The sequence below is a fragment of the Eleutherodactylus coqui genome, chromosome 10 (assembly GCF_035609145.1).
Source record: "Eleutherodactylus coqui strain aEleCoq1 chromosome 10, aEleCoq1.hap1, whole genome shotgun sequence".
NCBI lineage: Eukaryota > Metazoa > Chordata > Amphibia > Anura > Eleutherodactylidae > Eleutherodactylus > Eleutherodactylus coqui.
Window position 1 is genome coordinate 81,355,203 of NC_089846.1, and position 23,634 is coordinate 81,378,836.

The window sequence follows — 23,634 nt, forward strand, 5'->3', positions numbered from 1 at the left end:
TGTTTTACTTCTATGGTGCTATAAATTAGAAATACCCCAACAAGCCTTTACATGATGTAACAATCTGATGCATCGTGACGGCATAAAATAATGATGCTTATTTTACATTGTTCTACATTTTTTCACATTAGATTAGTTTTTTGCTCACCAGCACCCCCTTCAGATGGAGGCTAATCATAGCAGTTTAACTTTTAGAAATCCTTGCCATTAACTGCGATTGCGGGAGGTGTTTTTATCTGCCCAAAATGAATGCTAGCAATGTAATACATGAACGGGGCCAGGTCCAGCAAAATTGTCCAGATTTGTCCACTCTGGCTCATAGGGTTTCCCCTCTATGTTGACCATATGTCTCAATAGGATAACCCCGTAATGGTAACTCTTATATGTTATCAGAGACATTGCCTGCAGAGTAAGCAATCAATGCCAATCCTGAGGGATAATGAATGGTTCTGGGGTAGGAGTAAGCTGGATGGTGCCTCCTACAAAATGACATTTAGGAGGCTTCCAAGATTTTTAGTACCACATATTATTGTTTTTTGCCTTCTATCCCATTTTCAAAAATGATTAACCCTGGGACTTTTTGTTCCTGAATACAATGATAATCACACAGTATAGACTGCCATACAATCATAACAGAAGGAAATACTGCATGATAATGTAACACAATTCCATGCAGTGAGCAGATTTAGCAGTAATCGTTTGGGTCCTCTAAAGTCGTTACCACATAAGATATTAAGATTTCACCTAAGAGGACAAAACGTTCCCCCCTTCCTCCATTATTGCTTTGTCTTCTTCCACAGCCAGTAAAAAGTAATGTTCTAGTCAGATCCTCGTGTTCTTCAGCCCCAAGAGCAGGGATGACACTAATTTAGAGCTCTCCGCTCTGTCACATCTTGAGGCTTTGTCTCTGGTGAAAAATGTCAATATCTCCAGCTAACTATTTCTCTATGATGTATTCCCTCCGCTGTACAGAGCCCCGTGTAATGCGAGTCAGTAATGATTTAGTTATGCGCCCAACGCAGATTTCCTTGGGATGTGGCAGATTAACTTGTTTTTGCATCTTGGCTTGAGAATTATGTTTGTAATGGTATGTATAAGGGAGAACCGAGGTGTAATCACCTTTAGCTCTTCCTCCTCTTTCCCCTATCACTTCTCCAGCTCCTCCTCCTTCAACCTCTTTTCTATTTACTTCTCTGTTCCTGTTTTCTCCAGCTCTGTATTATTTTTTCCTCCTCTATCCTTCCTGCTTCCTCACTTTGTTTCCTACTGCTACCCTTTCCACTCATTTTCCTCATCATCCTCCTTTCACTTCACAACCTACTTCCTCCTCTTCCATTCCTCAACTTTCTCTGCTCCTTCTTCTCTCCTTTCACCACTTCTTCTTCCACTCACTGCTCTGCTCCTTCTTTCTCTTCTTTCACCTAATGCTCTTCCTCCTCCACCTCTCATCCATCTTATTTTTTTCAGTCATCATCACCTCCTCTTGTCCATCTTCCTTCCACGTTCTCACTCTTCCCCTCCTCTTCCTCCTCTTCTTTTGCTTCCTCTTCCACTCCTTCAGCCAGTACTTAGCCTTGCTTTATCCTCCATGTTTCTGTCTTTCATTCCCCCTTCTCTTATTTCCCTTATCTTCTCCTGGTTTCTTACTTTTCTCTTTAGTTTTCTTGCATCGGTATACATTGTGTTTAGTGACAAGTATCTTGTCTGTGATCTTCTTGACCAATATGTCCAGGTCTTTACTGTAATCACCTTTGTTTCTTTAACTTGCTGTAGAGAAGAATTGTGTCACCATTAGGCCTATGCCCACTTATATTTGTAGAGGGGGCACCATGTGCATTTCCGCATTGTTGTTAGCCGTTTAGTCGTTCATGACCCTCGACGACCCTAAAGTTGAGCTCCCTCCATGCTTTTCGGTTTTGCACTGCTTCTTTTAGTTGTGTGATATTCATGCCGGTATCGGCTCTGACAGAATCAACCATCGTGTCCTTTGGTGGCCAGGTCTTCTTTTAGGGCTGATCTGTCCAAGCATTATAGATTTTTTTAGCGACTCTGCTTGCATTACATGGCCAAAATACGTGAGCCTGAGTCAGTTCCTCTGACATATTGGTTTTACACGTAGTTGTTATATAATTCTGACATTTCCAGGAGGAAACAACCTAAAACAGAGTTCTAAGAAAATATTCTTGTTCATTAATGGTTCATGGGAGATTTTACCAAAACAGACATGTCAGGAGACCTTTATTTCTGTGGTTCAGCTGATGTTCCATAGCAGCTGTTTTTATGGGCAGCCTTGCTACTTCCTGTTCTGCATCGGGTGAACCCTCTTCCATTCATTCCCTCAGCTGTCCATTCCTTTTAGACCAGCAATTGCAGGTCTTTAAAGGCCAGAGGACAAACCAGAGTCACGATATTCCCAAGTGCTGAATCTTCTGCAAAAGGCAGCACAGTTTTATGATATTCAATTTATTAGCAAGAACTTCTTACATTTCACTTCTATCAATTGTGATAATATGTCTCAGAAAAGATTCTCCTTCTCTTTGATATCGAGCCAGTTTGGACACAGACACTTGCATTCAGTTCCAAACTTGTGCCTCCAAAAGGTTGTGTGGAACCCATCTGCTAGCAAAGTTTTGCATTCTAAGGTACACTGTCAGAATCGTATGCACAGATTTGGATGAAATGTTTATCTTCACAGCCAAATCTTTGCATGTCCATCGTCGGCCTTCTTCCAGCAGCAGGTGGACTTGAGCAATGTTAGATTCATCCATGGCTGTCACATGCCAGCTTATTCCGGCATTGTGTTCGACACTTTCATGTTCTACTTTAAACACTGCTACCCATCTTGCCACGCTCCAATATGGCAGTGCCTTTTCGGCACATGCTTCTCGAAGGCCTTGGTGACATTTATGTGTTCCTACCAGAAGCAATCTGAATTTCTACTAAATAAATTTGCTCCCATTGAGAGAACATTATATTATAGGGTGGTATTTGGTGAGATGGGATTGTTTGATAGGTGCTGGCAGCTTCCGGTTGGCGGAAGACATGTGAGCGATTCCATAGATTGTACCCATGACTTCTATTTTCATTTTTTATACCACATTTTCTCTGACTTTGTTATACTGCAAATGTAGTACAGTGTGTCAATAATTTTTTATGTGTCCATCGTACATCCCAGGACCTTCTAAACAGACTAACCTTACCAATATTTTGGGTAGACATCTAAGTTCCATTATTTGCTTATTCACAAGAATATCATTGATCATTGAACCCAACAGACCCATTGAAGACCTTCATATGTTGCTTGTGTTATAACCACTGAATGCTTTGAATTGCCGTGATGCATCGTGTCCAGACACATACGGGTCTATAATCCCATTCAGCATTTAACATTGAAATCAATAGTGGATAATCTAAATGCATACAGGTTTACAGCCACTGTCCCAGCAGAGCTTCCCAATGAATTTGTGAAAATTAAACTTCAATTAAACATGTCACTGATCTTCAGAGTCAATACCAGTTCCTTTCGATGTCTCTGAATACTTCATGCTGTACATGTTTACTTTTTAGCATAAATCAATAGAGGGAGGAGAAATATATTTTACTTAATACTTAGTCTGTTCATTTCCATTTTTACCCAGTAAGTAGTATACGAGGTAATGAAGACTCAGTTTTCTGGTGGCTGTTCACTGAAGGGTTTTCCAACCTCTTTATAGCAATATAAACTATGAAAAAGGGAAGAGATGGGATATTGGATGTCATTATATATAGTGCAGAAGAGAACAACATAATAGTACAGTATTATCATGTGAAACCATAATAAAAGCTGTTTTTCTGCTATGCAGCAATACATATAAAATGATATGATAATAGTAATAGGCATACATTGTAATTGGAGACTATTTTGATTGGACTCTGGATAACTAGGAAGTGTGCATTATTGAGCATCAGATGAATAGATTTTGCCTTAATTTTTCCCCTATCCTCTTCACTACCTTTTCCTTTACATTAGCCTCCTCTTCTCTACATAAGCCTCCTATTCTTCATTTTCATATCTCCTTCTTTACCTCTACCTCTACATTAGCCTCTCTTCTTCTGCGTCTCTCTCTTAAGTCTCCAGTTCTTCATGTTTCTTCCCCTTCACTCCCTCTTGCTAAAACTGGCCTTTCTTTCCACCTTCTCTTCTTTTACTTCCTCTTCTTTAGCTACTACTTCCTATCCATCTTCCTCTTCTTTTTTTTGCCTCCTGTTTTTCCTCTTGCTTTTCCTTCACCTCCTCTTGCTCTCCCTTAGCCTCCTTTTGCTCTTCCTGCTTCATCTTCACAGCCAGGTTTGTTTCCTCTGCTTTCTCTTCCTTACCCTCCTCTTCTTCATGCTCTGCTTCACCTCTTCCTCTTCTCCTTTATCTTCCTCCTTTACCCCTCCTCGTCATTTGGCACCTCTTCCTTAGCTTCCCTGTTCCCCTCTTCTCATTTTGCTTCTTCTTCCTTCCCTCCTTTTACTTTCACTCCTTCTTTATTCAGTACTTCCTTCCCTTTTGCTCATCTTCTCTTTTACCCTCCCTTTATCCTTAATTTCTTTTTGTCTAATTTTTATCTTTTTCTCATGTCTTTATACGTCATTTTCTTTTTTTACTTCTTTGTTTTGATACATTGTGTAGGATAAGTATCTTATGTGAGATCTGCTTGGTCACAAGTGTCTTCATACTGTATTGATGGTTTATAATTTATGGAATATCAGTATTATTCTACCATCTTTTCAACCTAGGAAAGGTCAGATCATCTTTGGAGAGTTTTAATAGATTTTAACCAGTTGTGTGGATCCATTTTTTATTGCATAAGTTCTTTTTTTTTTAGTTCTCTGATAGCTCTCAAGTCCCACAAAAAGTTCTTGGCTTTTTATCTAAAAAGTTTGCACTTCTAAAAGATAAAACAAGTACTCCAAACGTCTATTTAAAAAATGCCTTTCTTTGAAATTTCCTATTCATAAATCAATGCTCACTGTGATGTAGAAAATTTAGTTTATGCAACCAAAAAGTCATCTGCACTATAATATATCATCAGGGTTTACAAGAGCTTTCAACATTTAAGCAAGTTTTCTCTCTCAATTTGTTTTCAAGTCCTGGAGTTGACATCTGTTGTGTTCCCTACTTATCACTGTTCTGAATATTTCAAGTTTAGTTATTTTAATTGAACTTTAATTTGTTAAAGTTGTGAGTGTTTCCATTATATTTTTTTTTTGTAAATCCCAAGAACATTTGTCTGGCACAAAATCAAAAGTCTTTACAGAAAGTGCGAGGCTCAAATATGCTGATTTGTGGAATGAACATTACAAAGAGGTATTGAAGAAGAAAAATAGATAAAGCAAAAAATAATTTGATCAATTTGGAAAGAAATTTTCTTCCTGACTCCAAGTATGGGAAATGGAAAAAAATCCTGGTTCAATTATCAATTTCCAGAAATCCAGTGGCTATAACTAGTAATGTTATTATATTCAGGAAACATATACAGGCCCCTTTTGAACTCCAGTTCCATAGTTTTGCTTCTCTTACCATAAAGAATTCTATCTATCTATCTATCTCTATCTATCTATCTATCTATCTATCAATCATCTAATGCTGATAATATATCATAAAATGAACACATAAAGACGAGATCCTAGTATTGTTGGACTCCTTTATCCTTCAGATCCGCAGCAATTCTTTGTACTGTAGATCCCACTCGGTGATAAAATCGTTCTGCAGGAATATCAGCCCCTGTGGACAGAAAGCTTCTTGTGGTTGCTACAGATTAGTTTGAGGTGCTGACATGTTCTGAAGAGCTAACAGAAAGGGGTCATTGATCCATTCTTCTTGTACCAAATTCTGACCTCCCATCAGTACAGTGCAGCAGAAATCTGGATTCATCTGACCAGGTAGTATTTTTCTACTTCTCAGTGATTGATGGGAATCCACAAGATCCTTGCATCTGTCTGACCTAGTATTTTTTAATTTGGTTGTCCATCTTGGAAAATCTAATTTTCTTTGAAGGATTCCCTGATAATAAGCTACTGGCATCCTTCACAAGCAGTTACAATCTATAGGGGAAACTGTAAGCATACGTTCAATTTCCCTGCATTGTCACTACAGGACATGAGTGAACTTTTGAAAAGTAACGTGAAGCTTCTGGGCCCCAATGCAAAACCTGTAACAGGCCCCCCAACTATAATGCTTTATTCATAGTACTAGGTTCCCTATATTGAAAAGAGAGGCCTTATGGGCCCCCTGAGGCTCCTGGGCCCAGGTGCAACCGCATTCCCTGCATCCTCTATAGTTACGCCCCTGTGTCTGTCTGTCTATCTATCTATCTATCTATCTCATATCTATTTATCTATCTATCTATCTCATATCTATCGATCCATCTATCTCATATCCATCTATCTATTTCATATCTATCTATCTTCTATCTATCTCACATCTATCTATCTATCTCATATCTATCTATCCATCTATCTATTTCATATCTATCTATCTCCTATCTATCTATCTATCTATCTATCCCTCTCATATCTATCTATCGATCTATGTATCTATCTATCTATCATCTATCTATCTATCTATCTATCTATCTATCTATCTATCCTCATATCTATCTATCTATCTATCTATCTATCTATCTATCTTTCTCACATCTATCTATCTATCTATCTCACATCTATCTATCTATCTATCTATCGATCTCCTATCTATCTCATATCTATCCATCTATCTATTTCATATCTATCTATCTCCTATCTATCTCACATCTATCTATCTTTCTCATATCTATCTATCTATCTATCTATCTCCTATCTATCTATCTATCTATCTATCTATCTATCTATCATCTAATGCTGATAATATATCATAAAATGAACACATAAAGACGAGATCCTAGTATTGTTGGACTCCTTTATCCTTCAGATCCGCAGCAATTCTTTGTACTGTAGATCCCACTCGGTGATAAAATCGTTCTGCAGGAATATCAGCCCCTGTGGACAGAAAGCTTCTTGTGGTTGCTACAGATTAGTTTGAGGTGCTGACATGTTCTGAAGAGCTAACAGAAAGGGGTCATTGATCCATTCTTCTTGTACCAAATTCTGACCTCCCATCAGTACAGTGCAGCAGAAATCTGGATTCATCTGACCAGGTAGTATTTTTCTACTTCTCAGTGATTGATGGGAATCCACAAGATCCTTGCATCTGTCTGACCTAGTATTTTTTAATTTGGTTGTCCATCTTGGAAAATCTAATTTTCTTTGAAGGATTCCCTGATAATAAGCTACTGGCATCCTTCACAAGCCGTTACAATCTATAGGGGAAACTGTAAGCATACGTTCAATTTCCCTGCATTGTCACTACAGGACATGAGTGAACTTTTGAAAAGTTCATTTTGGCTAGTTTGACAAACTTTTACAAAAGGTTCTGTTCTCTCCACATTAGTTTGAACCAAACCAGAAGTTCACCAAAACCCCTAAAATTGGTATATCACACTGTCTAAGAGCCATGGAAGCCCTGCACATTGTGTTATACAGGACTTTTATGGTTCTAAGGTAGTGTTATAGATCAGTATTGAGTGAACCGGACCTGTGGAATCCTGTTTCGGGTTGGGCTTTGCTAAATACTCAGTTAGCCTTTGGGCTAAACCATACTTTTAGTGAAGTTCGACTTAGAACAGGATTCTACTAGGTCAGTTAGCTTAACTTTACCCTTTAAATAAATATAAAATTCTCACAAATGCTCAAAAAGTATTTCTCCCGAATGTCATGTCTTCTATTTGGGTCTTCAAGCTTCTTAATAATCTGTTCAGTATTACTGTGGCTTTACCCATCCATCTTTTTACTAGTTTACCTCTTTCTAGATTACAAGCATAATACAGCTAAATCTTAGTGGCTTTTCACACAGCCCAAGAATGTGGCATAAAGATTCATCCCAATGTTCATTTAGCCCATTGTTGGTTTGTGTAGAAGTATGCAAACAAACTTCCAACAAACGACCAAACATTCATTCCTCAGCTGATCGGATAATTTATGTGAGCATACAAATGCACACTGATCAGCGGTACATTTTCCCATGTAGACAGGGAGCTATAGAGCCATGTATGGGGATGAACAATTATAGTAGTGATGGTTCATCCCCGTATCACCAACCATCTACTCTTGTGAACTCCAGAACTATCACCGACCAACATGCTATTACGTTGCTAAATGCTCTTCCAGAATGGCAGAGAATCAGAGGTGTGAAAGGCCCTTTAGTTTCATAAGAAGCAAATAAACCAATAAAATATGTGTTTGGTGAAAGCCCAGATGAACATCTAGAACTTTGCTAAAAGCTTGGTTCAGATTCATCCTGGGTTCTCCTGTTTCAGTTTGCTCGACTCTATACAGGAGAAATAAAGTGTAACATTACAGTTTCCATTGATCGACAATGTATGTGCAGGTCTTCGAATCAAACTTTGCTAAAACCTGAACCAAGCATTTAGCAAAGCTCTTCATAAACAGGGTTCTACTGGTTCAGTTCACTCAACACTAGTGTCATACAGAGGTTTTATGGCTATTAGACAGTGTTACACAACAGTTTCGGGGGGGGGGGGGTTGGTGAAATTCCAGTTTGGTTTGAAGTAATTTGGACCAAAACAAAACATTTTGCAAAGGTTGAGCGAACCTGCTGAACCAAACTTTTCAAAAGTTTATTCATCACTACTACTTACATTTTGCTCTAATATATTTTATGCCTATACGCAGAGGCATAACGTGAAGCTTCTGGGCCCCAATGCAAAATGTGTTACAGGGCCCCTAACTATAATGCTTTATTCATACTACTAGGCTTACTATATGGAGCAGAGAGGCCTTATGGACCCACTAATGGTCCTGGGCCCAGGAGCAACGCATCCCCTGAATCCCCTACAGTTACACCCCTGCCTATATGGTAGCAGTACACCTAAAGGTTAGCCCCCACAACCAACATAACCTTTATTATATCAATTAAAATCAATCATAGACAAAACTTGTCACATATAGGCGATAAGATGCCAATAAGATGATACAGACCAGATGACATATATAATGCATCCATATGCAGGGTTTAGTACAATAAACAGGAAAACTTACCCAGTTAATAACCTAGTAAATATAGCCTGCCTATCAAGCAGTAGACCCGCCCTCTTAATGGTGATCCTATCCACATGCTTCCTATTAACATCCTATTGAATACTGATGAAGCTCAAACAATCTAATTATAGGAGGTCAGACATATATCCCATTAATCCTGATAAGACAAATAATGCAATTAAATCTGGCAGAAAAAAACTAATGATAAACTCAATGTATGATAGTTCTAGAGTCATACAGCAGACCAATAGGATAAGCTACTAGCATTGCCAGAGAACTTTAGTTTATAACATTTGACCCTCACACTAAACCAATAGGTGATATGCCTAGACGTATGCGCCTCTTGTCTGCTGACAAATCCCTCTACACTCTGACTGAGGCGTTTCCCCATGGCAGTTGCACAAGCCACAGTTCATCAGGGAAATAAATGCACTAATTAGTCTTCATAAATCTCATCACCGTAGAGAACTTACGATGTAAACAATGTATATAGTTATGTAATAGCTTAGGGTACTTCATGAGCGGGCACTCTGCAAGCTTCCCCAAGACATGTTGGTTGTGCTGGACTGTTGGTTGTGCTGCTGGAGACCACTTTGAACATGCAATATGGTTATGAGAGCCATCAATTACTTGTGTGCCCAGAAGATGGGTATACTCCCACACACGTTTATCCAGGTGGCAGTTGGAGATATCCAACTAATGGCTTACCATCAGTAATGCTATAGTATAAAGCAATATAAGGTGGACATGGGGAGGATAAAGTTTTACCATTTACTATGGTGAGGAAGAGACAGGAAGTTACATTACTGCATAAACCACATCTCCGCTTAAGTAAAACACCAATTACATGATAGGTCTCTATCAGAGGACTAACCAGCCTAAATCAATAGAAGTACTTGAACAATAACTCATGTAGAAGACATAGCCTCCTCCTCCCTAAGTCATGTTCTGTTCTCTTACTACTCCCGGAGGTCTATACTTGCACTTTGATCAAGAACAAAAAACCTCAAAGAAACAATGATGTCAAGTTGACTTGGTCATTACCTTTGTAATTTCTTTCAATTTGGTGTTCTGGTCACATTGCTTCACGCCTATGAGAAATAAGTCAGTAATGGAAACTTACATTTAGAAGTAGAAAGAAAGCATTATTGTTACCTGCTGAGAAGTAACACGTCTGGAGAACTCATCAAAGCTCGTTCAATTTGTTAACTTTCCAGCATCAGATACTACTTATTTAGAAAAAAAAAGTACTTTCCATTCACAGAGCATTGAATGTGCTTCTTAAAAATGACACCCTGCAGCTGTACGCTGACAGTAGGATAGACTGTCAATTTGTAGGTGCATTAACTTTCAGCTTGGGTTAAGCCCAACATTGTTCTTATATTCATCTTCCTTGTCATTTTCAATGCACTGCTTGGTACAAAGAAAATGGCTTGGAATAAAAGAACACACTATGAATTACCATAGGACATACATTAAAAGTCAGCTTGATAAATGGACGGCATCTTCTGAAGTCGGAAGCTGCAGGTTACCACGGCAAGCAGGGGGTTAAACTCTGTTTCCAGCCCTTGTCAGTCTGCAGAGTCCTCAATCATTTGTAAAACTGAACTCTCACCAAGACTTCCAGACTGGCAGATCTCTGAATTAGTGTTACGGGAAGAATTGTATCAATAACAATTACTATTAAATATTAAGAAGATGTTAAAAAACATTATGCAAAATGGGGTCTAAATCTGCTTGCAGCCACCAGGGTGCAATTCACTCCACGTTGTATACTGTAGTCGTCTGTTAAATAATTTGCATTTAAGGTTTTCGGAGACAGCGTTGAATAGGCAAGATTCTGGTTAATGGCATCTTCATCCGTCTGCGGGTTCTTAGTACAATAAAAGGATTATTTGATGTTCCAAAAAGTGTATTTAAAAATTAATTGTTTGTGACCAAACATGAGCAGTCAGGTCCCCTCGTCTGGAATAGCCTACTGTCTGGGGTCTCCTGGCAAAAAAAGGTCTTAATTCAAAAAGTTCCAATGCACATGACTCATCATCAACCTTCATGTGGTCCAGCCACAGCTTATGGACAGAAACAAGGTTCTTTAGAGCCAAGTTTCATACCCATGGCTAGTGATGAGCGAACATTAGAAAGGTTTTGTTTGCCTGTTCCCTGAATAATTGCAACCCCTAAAACTGGTGTATATCATCATCTAGGAGACACAAAAGCCCTGCATAACACTCTCAGAGTAGTCTACGAGGCTTTTATGGTTCTCAGACAGTGTTTTATGCACCAGTGTTCAGGACTCATGTTGAGCAAACCAAACCAGTAGAACGCTGTTTGAGTAGAACTTTTCAAAAAGCTAGGGTTTGTGCAATGGTCAACCCGAAATAAGGTTCTACTGGTTCCGTTTGCTTAATACTATCTATGGCTATAGCGTTGGGTTGCATGGTGATTCCATGAACTTTAATGTAACTAGAACAAATTCTGTATGGTAACTGCATGTTCTGTCCATGGTTTCATTATTGGTGACCGAACTCAGCTTCTAAGATCTACCAAGAGTGCATGTTTTCCAATTCTCATCATAGATTCATGGTTAAGATTAGAGATGAGCGAACGCGTTCGTCCGAGCTTGATATTCGTGCGAATATTAGGGTGTTCGGGATGTTCGTTATTCGTGACGAACACCATGCGGTGTTCTGGTTACTTTCACTTCCTTCCCTGAGACGTTAGCGCGCTTTTCTGGCCAATTGAAAGACAGGGAAGGCATTACAACTTCCCCCTGCAACGTTTAAGCCCTATACCACCCCCCTGCTGTGAGTGGCTGGCGAGATCAGGTGTTCGCCTAATATAAAAGTCGGCCCCTCCCGCGGCTCGCCTCAGATGCGGTGTGAGTTAGATGAGGGACAGTGCTGTTTATACCGGAGCTGCTGTAGGGAAAGAATTGGTAGTTAGTGTAGGCTTCAAGACCCCCCAAAGGTCCTTATTAGGGCCACTGATAGCTGTGTGTTGGCTGCTGTTAGCAGTGGGATTTTTTTTTTTTTCTCAAAATCGCCTCTGCAGACCGTTGCACCTGGCATTAGGGACAGAAGTGCTGCATAGGCAGGGAGAGTGTTAGGAGTGAGTGTAGCCTTCAAGAACCTCAACGGTCCTTTCTAGGGCCATATTTATCCGTGTGCAGTACTGTCCAGGCTGCTGTTGGCTGTGCTGCATTTTTTTTGGGCTTCTCAAAATCGCCTCTGCAGAGCATTGCACCCTCCATTGATACTGCAGGGAAAGAATTGTATAGGCAGGGCCACAACACAGTTATTATTCATAGAATATACGCAGTGCTGCCTGTTGGTGGGAAAAAACTGAAAACAAATCTATTTGTCCAGCCTGTGTCCGTCCTTACGCCTGTGTAGACGTGTGAGCTGCGTGAAAAACATTGCTAAATCATACGCAGCCAGCTACGCTTTACTGCTGGGTTCGCCATTTGCTTTCCTTAATTGGGAAAAAAAAATACCTGCTCTCCAAGAGTTATAATAACTCTGCTACCCTCACGTTCTGTGACACATAAGCAGGGACACAGCGCAGTTATTAAACTTCGCAGGTTCATTGAATATACGCAGTGCTGCCTGTTGGTGGGAAAAAACTGAAAACAAATCTATTTGTCCAGCCTGTGTCCGTCCTTACGCCTGTGTAGACGTGTGAGCTGCGTGAAAAACATTGCTAAATCATACGCAGCCAGCTACGCTTTACTGCTGGGTTCGCCATTTGCTTTCCTTAATTGGGAAAAAAAAATACCTGCTCTCCAAGAGTTATAATAACTCTGCTACCCTCACGTTCTGTGACACATAAGCAGGGACACAGCGCAGTTATTAAACTTCGCAGGTTCATTGAATATACGCAGTGCTGCCTGTTGGTGGGAAAAAACTGAAAACAAATCTATTTGTCCAGCCTGTGTCCGTCCTTACGCCTGTGTAGACGTGTGAGCTGCGTGAAAAACATTGCTAAATCATACGCACCCAGCTACGCTTTACTGCTGGGTTCGCCATTTGCTTTCCTTAATTGGGAAAAAAAATACCTGCTCTCCAAGAGTTATAATAACTCTGCTACCCTCACGTTCTGTGACACATAAGCAGGGACACAGCGCAGTTATTAAACTTCGCAGGTTCATTGAATATACGCAGTGCTGCCTGTTGGTGGGAAAAAACTGAAAACAAATCTATTTGTCCAGCCTGTGTCCGTCCTTACGCCTGTGTAGACGTGTGAGCTGCGTGAAAAACATTGCTAAATCATACGCACCCAGCTACGCTTTACTGCTGGGTTCGCCATTTGCTTTCCTTAATTGGGAAAAAAAATACCTGCTCTCCAAGAGTTATAATAACTCTGCTACCCTCACGTTCTGTGACACATAAGCAGGGACACAGCGCAGTTATTAAACTTCGCAGGTTCATTGAATATACGCAGTGCTGCCTGTTGGTGGGAAAAAACTGAAAACAAATCTATTTGTCCAGCCTGTGTCCGTCCTTACGCCTGTGTAGACGTGTGAGCTGCGTGAAAAACATTGCTAAATCATACGCAGCCAGCTACGCTTTACTGCTGGGTTCGCCATTTGCTTTCCTTAATTGGGAAAAAAAAATACCTGCTCTCCAAGAGTTATAATAACTCTGCTACCCTCACGTTCTGTGACACATAAGCAGGGACACAGCGCAGTTATTAAACTTCGCAGGTTCATTGAATATACGCAGTGCTGCCTGTTGGTGGGAAAAAACTGAAAACAAATCTATTTGTCCAGCCTGTGTCCGTCCTTACGCCTGTGTAGACGTGTGAGCTGCGTGAAAAACATTGCTAAATCATACGCACCCAGCTACGCTTTACTGCTGGGTTCGCCATTTGCTTTCCTTAATTGGGAAAAAAAATACCTGCTCTCCAAGAGTTATAATAACTCTGCTACCCTCACGTTCTGTGACACATAAGCAGGGACACAGCACAGTTATTAAACTTAGATAATTCATTCACTAGAGGCAGTGGGGCCTTTCGTTTTCCAAAAAGGGCAAAAATTATATTTGGCCTGCAGTCTTGCGCCAATTTATTTCCTGCCTGGGAAATCTAATCACTGGTAATACAGCATGCTGAGGGGTAGGGGTAAGCCTAGAGGACGTGGACGTGGACGTGGCCGAGGACGCGGAGGGCCAAGTGAGGGTGTGGGCACAGGCCAAGCTCCTGATCCAGGTGTGTCGCAGCTGTCTGCTGCGCGATTAGGAGAGAGGCACGTTTCTGGCGTCCCCACATTCATCGCCCAATTAATGGGTCCACGCGGGAGACGGTTATTAGAAAATGAGCAGTGTGAGCAGGTCCTGTCCTGGATGGCAGAAAGTGCTTCGAGCAACCTATCGTCTACCCGCAGTTCTGCGCCGTCCACTGCTGCCAATCCGAATCCTCTGTCTGCTGCTCCTCCTTCCTCCCAGCCTCCTCAGTCCACTACAATGACACCTGCTCAGGAGCGGGAACACTCCCAGGAACTGTTCTCGGGCCCCTGCTTAGATTGGGCAGCAGCGGTTCCTCTCCCACCAGAGGAGTTTATCGTCACTGATGCCCAACCATTCGAAAGTTCCCGGGGTCCGGGGGAAGAGGCTGGGGACTTCCGCCAACTGTCTCAACAACTTTCTGTGGGTGAGGAGGACGATGACGATCAGACACAGTTGTCTTGCAGTGAGGTAGTAGTAAGGGCAGTAAGTCCCAGGGAGCAGCGCACAGAGGATTCGGAGGAAGAGCAGCAGGACGATGAGGTGACTGACCCCACCTGGTGTGCAACGCTTACTCAGGAGGACAGGTCTTCAGAGGGGGAGTCAAGGGCATCAGCAGGGCAGGTTGCAAGAGGCAGTGCGGTGGCCAGGGGTAGAGGCAGGGCCAGACCGAATAATCCACCAAGTGTTTCCCAAAGCGCCCCCTCGCGCCATGCCACCCTGCGTAGGCCGAGGTGCTCTAAGGTCTGGCAGTTTTTCACAGAGACGCCTGACGACCGACGAACAGTGGTGTGCAACCTTTGTCGCGCAAAGCTCAGCCGGGGAGCCAACACCAACAGCCTCACCACCACCACCATGCGCAGACATATGATGGCCAAGCACCCCGCAAGGTGGGACAAAGGCCGTTCACCGTCTCCGGTTTGCACCCCTGCCTCTCCCCCTGTGCCCCAACCTGCCACTGAGATGCAACCCCCCTCTCAGGACACAGGCACTACCGCCTCATGGCCTGCACCCACACCCTCATCTCCGCTGTCCTCGGCCCCATCCAGCAGTGTAGTTCAGCGCACCGTTCAGCCGTCGCTTGCGCAAGTGTTCGAGCGCAAGCGCAAGTACGCCGCCACGCACCCGCACGCTCAAACGTTAACCGTCCGCATCGCAAAATTCATCAGCCTTGAGATGCTGCCGTATAGGGTTGTGGAAACGGAGTCCTTCAAAAGTATCATGGAGGCGGCGGCCCCGCGCTACTCAGTTCCCAGTCGCCACTACTTTTCCCGATGTGCCGTCCCAGCCCTGCACGACCACGTCTCCCGCAACATTGTGCGCGCCCTCACCAACGCGGTTACTGCCACGGTCCACTTAACTACGGACACGTGGACAAGCACAGGCGGGCAGGGCCACTACATCTCCCTGACGGCACATTGGGTGAATTTAGTGGAGGCTGGGACAGAGTCAGAGCCTGGGACCGCTCACGTCCTACCCACCCCCAGAATTGCGGGCCCCAGCTCGGTGCTGGTATCTGCGGAGGTGTATGCTTCCTCCACTAAAGCACCCTCCTCCTCCTCCTCCTCCTCTGTCTCACAATCAAGATGTGTTAGCAGCAGCATGTCGCCAGCAGTCGGTGTCGCGCGGTGTGGCAGCACAGCGGTGGGCAAGCGTCAGCAGGCCGTGCTGAAACTACTCAGCTTAGGCGATAAGAGGCACACGGCCCACGAACTGCTGCAGGGTCTGACACAGCAGACCGACCGCTGGCTTGCGCCGCTGAGCCTCCAACCGGGCATGGTCGTGTGTGACAACGGCCGTAACCTGGTGGCGGCTCTGCAGCTTGGCAGCCTCACGCACGTGCCATGCCTGGCCCACGTCTTTAATTTGGTGGTTCAGCGGTTTCTGAAAAGCTACCCACGCTTGTCAGACCTGCTCGTAAAGGCGCGCCGGCTCTGCGCACATTTCCGCAAGTCCCACACGGACGCTGCCACCCTGCGCACCCTGCAACATCACTTTAAGCTGCCAGTGCACCGACTGCTGTGCGACGTGCCCACACGGTGGAACTCTACGCTCCACATGTTGGCCAGGCTCTATGAACAACGGAGAGCTATAGTCGAATACCAACTCCAACATGGGCGGCGCAGTGGGAGTCAGCCTCCTCAATTCCTTTCAGAAGAGTGGGCCTGGTTGGCAGACATCTGCCATGTCCTTGGTAATTTTGAGGAGTCTACCCAGGTGGTGAGCGGCGATGCTACAATCATTAGCGTCACCATTCCTCTGCTATGCATCTTGAGAAATTCCCTGCAAACCATAAAGGCAGCTGCTTTGCGCTCGGAAACGGGGGCGGGGGAAGACAGTATGCCGCTGGATAGTCAGGGCACCCTCCTGTCTATTTCTCAGCGCGTACAGGAGGAGGAGGAGGAGCATGAGGAGGATGAGGAGGAGGGGGAAGAGACAGCTTGGCCCGCTGCTGACGGTACACCGGCTGATTGCCTGTCATCCTTTCAGCGTGTATGGCCTGAGGAGGAGGAGGAGGAGGAGGAGGATCCTGAAAGTGATCTTCCTAGTGAAGACAGCCATGTGTTGCGTACAGGTACCCTGGCACACATGGCTGACTTCATGTTAGGATGCCTTTCTCGTGACCCTCGCGTTGCACGCATTCTGGCCACGACGGATTACTGGGTGTACACACTGCTCGATCCACGGTATAAGGAGAACCTGCCCACTCTGATTCCCGAAGAGGAAAGGGGTTCGAGAGTGTTGCTATACCACAGGACCCTTGCGGACAAGCTGATGGTAAAATTCCCAGCCGACAGCGCTAGTGGCAGAAGGCGCAGTTCCGAGGGCCATGTTGCAGGGGATGTGCGTAGATCGAGCAGCATGTACATCCCAGGCAGTGCAACAGTCTTTAAGGGCCTGGCCAGCTTTATGGCTCCCCACCAAGACTGTGTCACCGCTCCCCAGTCACGGCTGAGTCGGCGGGAGCACTGCAAAAGGATGGTGAGGGAGTACGTAGCGGATCGCACGACCATCCTTGGTGACGCCTCTGCCCCCTACAACTACTGGGTGTCGAAGCTGGACACGTGGCCTGAACTAGCCCTGTATGCCCTTGAGGTGCTTGCTTGTCCTGCGGCTAGCGTGTTGTCGGAGAGGGTGTTTAGTGCGGCTGGGGGAATCATCACAGATAAGCGTAGCCGCTTGTCAACCGACAGTGCCGACAGGCTAACACTCATCAAGATGAACAAAGGCTGGATTTCCCCAGACTTCTGTTCTCCACCAGCGGACAGCAGCGATACGTAAGCAATACGTAGGCTGCACCCGCGGATGGAAGCTACGTTCTCTCTCACCATCCAAAACGGGGACATTTCTGCTTCATCAATCTGTGTCTAATATTCCTCCTCCTCCTCCTCCTGCTCCACCTCCTGAAACCTCACGTAATCACGCTGAACGGGCAATTTTTCTTAGGGCCACAAGGCTCACTCAAATAATTTTTCAGAACAATTTTTATAAGTTTCAATGCGCTTAAAAGCATTGGAACTTTAACTTGAACCAATTTTTCGTTACACTGGGCTGCCTCCAGGCCTAGTTACCACTTAAGCCACATTAACCAAAGCGATTAATGGGTTTCACCTGCCCTCTTGGCTGGCCATGGCCAATTTTTGGGATGTACATTAGTACTGTTGATACAGCAATTTGTGTGGGCCCTCGCCTACAGTGTAATCAAATTAATTTTTAGCCCACCTGCATTACAGCTGACGTTACCTCAGCTGTGTTGGGCAATGCAATGGGATATTTTTGTGTACCGCCGGTGGGTTCCAGGGAGCCACCCATGCTGTAGGTGCACACTGAGTTTTTAATACATCTGTACACTTCTAAAGAACCCGTCTGACCGGGGCATGCAGTGTGGGCCGAAGCCCACCTGTATTACGCACGACATTACTACCTCAGCTGTGTTGGGCAATGCAATGGGATATTTCTATGTACCGCCGGTGGCTTCCTGGCACCCACCCAGGCAGTGGGTCCACAGGGAGTTAAACCTACATGTGTCCACTTGTAAAGAATCCCAGTCTGACTGGGGCATGCAGTGTGGGCCGAAGCCCACCTGTATTACGCACGACATTACTACCTCAGCTGTGTTGGGCAATGCAATGGGATATTTTTGTGTACCGCCGGTGGGTTCCAGGGAGCCACCCATGCTGTGGGTCGACAGGGACTTCACAATAGGGAGTTGTACCTGCCTGTGTCTATGAATTAAAAAGCCCGGTCTGACTGGGGCATGCAGACACCTTGACAGAATGAATAGTGTGTGGCACATAGGTTCCCCATTGCTATGCCCACGTGTGCAGCTCCAGATGGCGGTGGCACAGGATTCTATTTCTCATTGCTTCTGTACAGCATTGTGGGCTATCGCTCCGCCACTTTTAAAGAGGGTCGCTGCCTAGCCGTGCCAACCTCTGCAGTGTATGCCTGCGGTCCCTCGTCATGGCAGACGCAATTCTAAATAGACATGAGCGTGGTGTGGCATGAGGGCAGCTGAAGGCTGCGCAGGGACACTTTGGTGTGCGCTGTGGGGGGGAGGGGGTGCGGTTGGGCAGCATGTAACTCAGGAGAAGTGGCAGTGGAGTGTCATGCAGGCAGTGATTGTGCTTTGTTGGAGGTAGTGTGGTGCTTAGCAAAGGTATGCCATGCTAATGAGCGCTTTTCAGAAGTAAAAGTTGTTGGGAGGGGGGGGGGGCCCACTCTTGCCGCTATTGTGGCTTAATAGTGGGACCTGTGAACTTAGGATGCAGCCCAACATGTAGCCCCTCGCCTGCCCTATCCGTCACTGTGTCATTCCCATCACTTTCCTGAATTGCCCAGATTTTCACACATGAAAACCTTAGCGAGCATCGGCAAAATACAAAAATGTTCTGGTCGCCCATTGACTTCAATGGGGTTCGTTGTTCGAAACGAACCCTCGAGCATCACGGGAAGTTCGTTACGAATAACGAACACCCGAACATTTTGGTGTTCGCTCATCTCTAGTTAAGATCATTGGCACTATTCTATCAGGAAGGCTACTAAATAATACTGTACTATTGATAAGCACAATTAACTAGTGTTAATTCCCTGGTATTATAGAAAATATGAACTGGTAGGGTGAACAACAAATTTGGGCACCACTGTCCTAAAAGATTTGTTGGGTTTTCACCAAGCACATATTTAATTGGTTTGTTGGCTTCCTATGAAAGCATGGTCCTTTTTACCATATTCTTCCTTTTTTCAAATGTACAATGACAACACTCCTTGCACCATTATACACGGGCTGATGTATTGCACATTGTGATGGACTGCTTGCATAAGCCATTTATCCAATCGTGTGCAGTTCCTGTCACAAATTATGGATGGCACCTCTAAGGGTCTGCATTTTAGGTAGCATGGTGTAGGACACATGACACTCCAATAAGACACAATCCAGTCTACTGATAGGGGTGTCCAAATACTTTTGGTAGGATAGTGTATGTGACCTCATAAAACAGTATACATTTATATTCCAGGCCACCAGGGACTGTGTCTAATCACTAATCATAGGGGCTGTAGATGAATAACTATTGCACTTCTTGAAAAACAGGATGATCGGTATGTATTTTTCCCCTTTGGTGAATTTTGAGAAAACCTGCCATAGGGATAAATGAAAATCATCATTATCAGTGAAGGTCTTCACACTGAGCCTCATTATTATCCAAGTGGTCTTCTTGCTGAGACAGTCAAAACTTGAAGTGCAAATGTTGTCTCATATCTTGATGGTACAATGAAAGCGGAAAATGGGGGGAAAAAAAGCTAATTTCCAAAAAACTGCTAAAGGAGCTTTAGTTATGGGCTGTTAATCAGAAAGTATATCTGATAAAACAACACCTTACTCTGTAGGTTTTTTTGTTCATCTCACTGTGCTGTGGAGGATGAAATGAAGTTGTTAATTACACATTCTGTTAAATGAAACATCTATCCCATAACTGCGGGGCCAAACAAAGACTCTATTGTGAAAGTTCATCTTTATCATCAAGTCAGGAGAGTTTCATCTTGAGACTTGGCCTACAGAAATGGATTACAAAGGTTCTAACCTCATTTTAAAGATGTTGCTAAGGCACTAATTGCTAGATACTGGTACAAGATCAAATACTCCTACCGGTAGTTAGTTTTGAGCAAAACAAACCAGTAGAACTTGTTTCTGATTGACTTTGCTAGACGTTTGGCTCTGCACAAGCTCAAAGAATGCGTTTTGCGAAGTTCTACTCAAAACAGGGTTGGTTCACTCAACACTAGTCTTGAACACTGGTATAAGAGACATGGAAGCCCCGGAGAGCACTCAAAATGTTATACAGGGCTTATAGTTTTAGGCGTTTTGGTGAACTTCCGATTCGGTTTGAACTGCAAAGGTTTGGTGATGTAGCCAAACTGAACTTCTGAAAAGTGAGCTCATCACTTCTCTTAGGCTTCCAAAGTGGTTGGAGGAGGTAAATACTACTAGTGAATATGAAAAATTTAGATGGGTTCCAATTCATAGACATGAAAAATTCCTGAAAAATGTAGGAAAACTGGTTCTAAAACTGCAAATCAGACAACTATAGTGTAGTACAGTCCAGTATAGATAAAAAGACATGGTACTAATTAGTGTGTATTTCTCTGTAGGGAATTAAAGCATTGATGTTGTCATTGATTATTATATAACTCATGACTTTATGATAGCTTGCTTTCTTGGAGTACAAGACAGTCGGCAGAGATCCTTCATTGTCCCCCCTTTGTTGGTACAATTTTATTCTTATGTAGTTTTGATTTTTATTTTTAATTTTCTTTTTGAAAATTCCAAATTTATTAAAGGTTCTGAGATTCTTTCTAAGGGACTTTGAGGCTTTATTTATGGTCCATACATCTCAAAAGATTTACCCTAGCAGGATCTGTCTCGGTTTTTGTGAATTAAATACTTGTTTTGGTTATCTGGGATCCTGGGAATGATCATACCAGCATGAGAGGAGTGTGCTGACGTTGTGGGTGGCAGTGACCTGTCCAGTCATGGCTGGCCTTAGATGTGTTTTACTGCTGGGTTACACAAGGAAAAGAGAAGTTAGATTAATCTTCCTGCATCCTGCTCTTTTTATTGGAAGGTTGTGCCATATACCAGTTTATCCCAGTCTTTTATTCTGTGTCTCTGCACACCTACTTTCCAGTAGGGCATTCATCAAGTTAGGCTGTACCGCCATATTGTTACATCTCCTTTTCCAGCCTTGCAACAGTTGCACCAAAGTTTTGATCTGAGTGGTTTAACACGTGATCTGGGTTCAAATTTGCCCTGATGGCAGCAGTTCATTGATACAACATTCCAATAATGCCCCCCCTCTCAGACTCTGCTAATTGGGTCTCTTCTCTGCGGCATAGAGGCATCTAGTGGCCAACAAGCTCTACACAAGTGGAAGAAGAGGTCACTACACAAAGAGCCTCCGAAAGCCATTAATAGGTCAAGGGCGAACCACTTTTAGGGTCTCTGGTGACAAGACCATCCATCTAATCACCACATCTCTCATCAATTACAGATCTGCCTGAGATGGAACTGCAGGGCGGGTTTTCAGCAAAATAACTCTTTCTAGGAGCTTGTTTTTTTTCCGACATAGAATGTAAAATAGATTCCATCTTCCTTTATGGAAAAAGACGGATCATTATTAAGCCTCGATTAAAGGCTTCATTCCAACCACATCCTATATATGAGAACCTTGAGAAACTGATGCTGGTGGGAGGTGCGAGGGTTCTGTGGAGTACTTTGAAAGAGCTGTTGTTCTTGTTGCTCACCTGTTTTTGCCATAATCATACAATGAGCAGAGAAGGCTGTTATTGTCAGTCTGGTTATAACCCAATAACAGGGTTGGTGATGCATTTTTTTGTTGCAATGTAAGTGCTTTAAGTCATTAATTAACTCCTTGTCAATGAGCACTTTCTCCTTTGTTGGAGTTGACAAATGTTCAGTGTACCATGCTATAAGGTTTGCTCCTGAGTGCACTTAATATATGTTAAGTGTCCTGAAATTATTTAATGCAATATTAAAAATAGGCCTTATTATACGTCGTTCCTGGCTGAGGCACGCTCTCCTTTATCTTCGCATCCATTAAATACTCAGGTTCTTGGATAAATCATCTTGCATTTGTCATTTTAACAGCCAGACATTTTATTTTTTGTGTTGCAAGGAAATGTGGGTGGATGAACGACGTTGATGTCATCAAAGCCCTATTTAATACATTTATTTTACGGCCGAATTGGGGAGAATGTCTTATAAGAGACAACAAATAGACCCTTGTGAACAGAAACAATGTCATTTACAAACACAGTTACTCACTTAAAGTGAACCTACCCGTAAAAATTACTCTGGGAAAACAACATTTATAAATGATTTGGGGATTTTTTTTCCCTATCTCTGTTCCTTTTAGAAGAAAGGCCCATTCCAAATCCTGTCAACATGTTGGTTGGCTGTTATCATTACTAGGGAGAGATCTGTATCAAATGTCTACTTAACGCAACAGAAAGTAATGGTACCCGAAATAAGATCACTCCCTAGTAGTGACAACAGGTAGTTGAGATTTTTCATCTCTTGAGAAATAGAGGAATGGAGCTCTGTGCTATAGAAAAAGCTCCAATGTATATATATGTACACTTAGTGTGCACTTTGTTAAAGACCCCCATCTGTTAGTGTGTTGGATTGTACTGAGTAAACTTTTCAATAGTTTGGTTCTTGCTCCTTCATCAATACCCCTAAAAGAGGGTGGTGGTGGTCCTGTTGCGCAGTGGTTACCACTGCTCCCTTTAAATGCTGGGCTTTAGGTTCAAATTTGAGCATGGGCAACATCTGCATGGAGTTTGTGTGTTTTCCCTGTGTTTCCCAATAATCACCTTTTTTATATAGCACATGCACAATATGCAGCATTTAACATGACCTGATATTTTCTGTCCCCTATATTCACCTATGTTTTTGGAGACCATACTAACCCCTTGTAGATGCTGTCCATCATCAGATTTGAACCTAAGATCCCAGCACTGTAAGGCAACAGTGCTCACCACTGAAGCACCATGCACCATGTTTCTCCTTCCTCCTCCTGCTGCTTCCTGTTCCTTTTTCTTTCTCCTCAGGAGGAGGAGGAGGAGGAGGAGTAGGAAGAAGTAAGATGGAGAAGCATAGTTAGCAAAGTTCTACCTGAAACAGGGTTTGACTGTTTCAGTTTGCTCAACACTGCCTTTGGATCTTCTTTGACCTTCCGAACTGCAGCAGTTTGAAGTGGCATCTATCCAC

General features: G+C 43.4%; 1 protein-coding gene and 1 long non-coding RNA gene across 3 annotated transcripts in view; one reads left to right on the top strand and one right to left on the bottom strand.

The window, feature by feature from the left end:
- The window catches only part of DIAPH2 (diaphanous related formin 2), a 1,247,874-nt gene that overhangs the window by 457,872 nt on the left and 766,368 nt on the right, over positions 1 to 23,634 (top strand). The window lies entirely within an intron of this gene.
- LOC136580667 (uncharacterized) overlaps positions 3,642 to 23,634 on the bottom strand; it is a 35,625-nt gene continuing 15,632 nt past the window's right edge. Inside the window, exons 2-3 of the long non-coding RNA XR_010786998.1 lie at positions 10,168 to 10,214; positions 3,642 to 3,722 (exon numbers count right to left, since the gene is read on the bottom strand). This is a non-coding gene — a long non-coding RNA (uncharacterized lncRNA). The remainder of the gene's footprint in view (positions 3,723 to 10,167; positions 10,215 to 23,634) is intronic.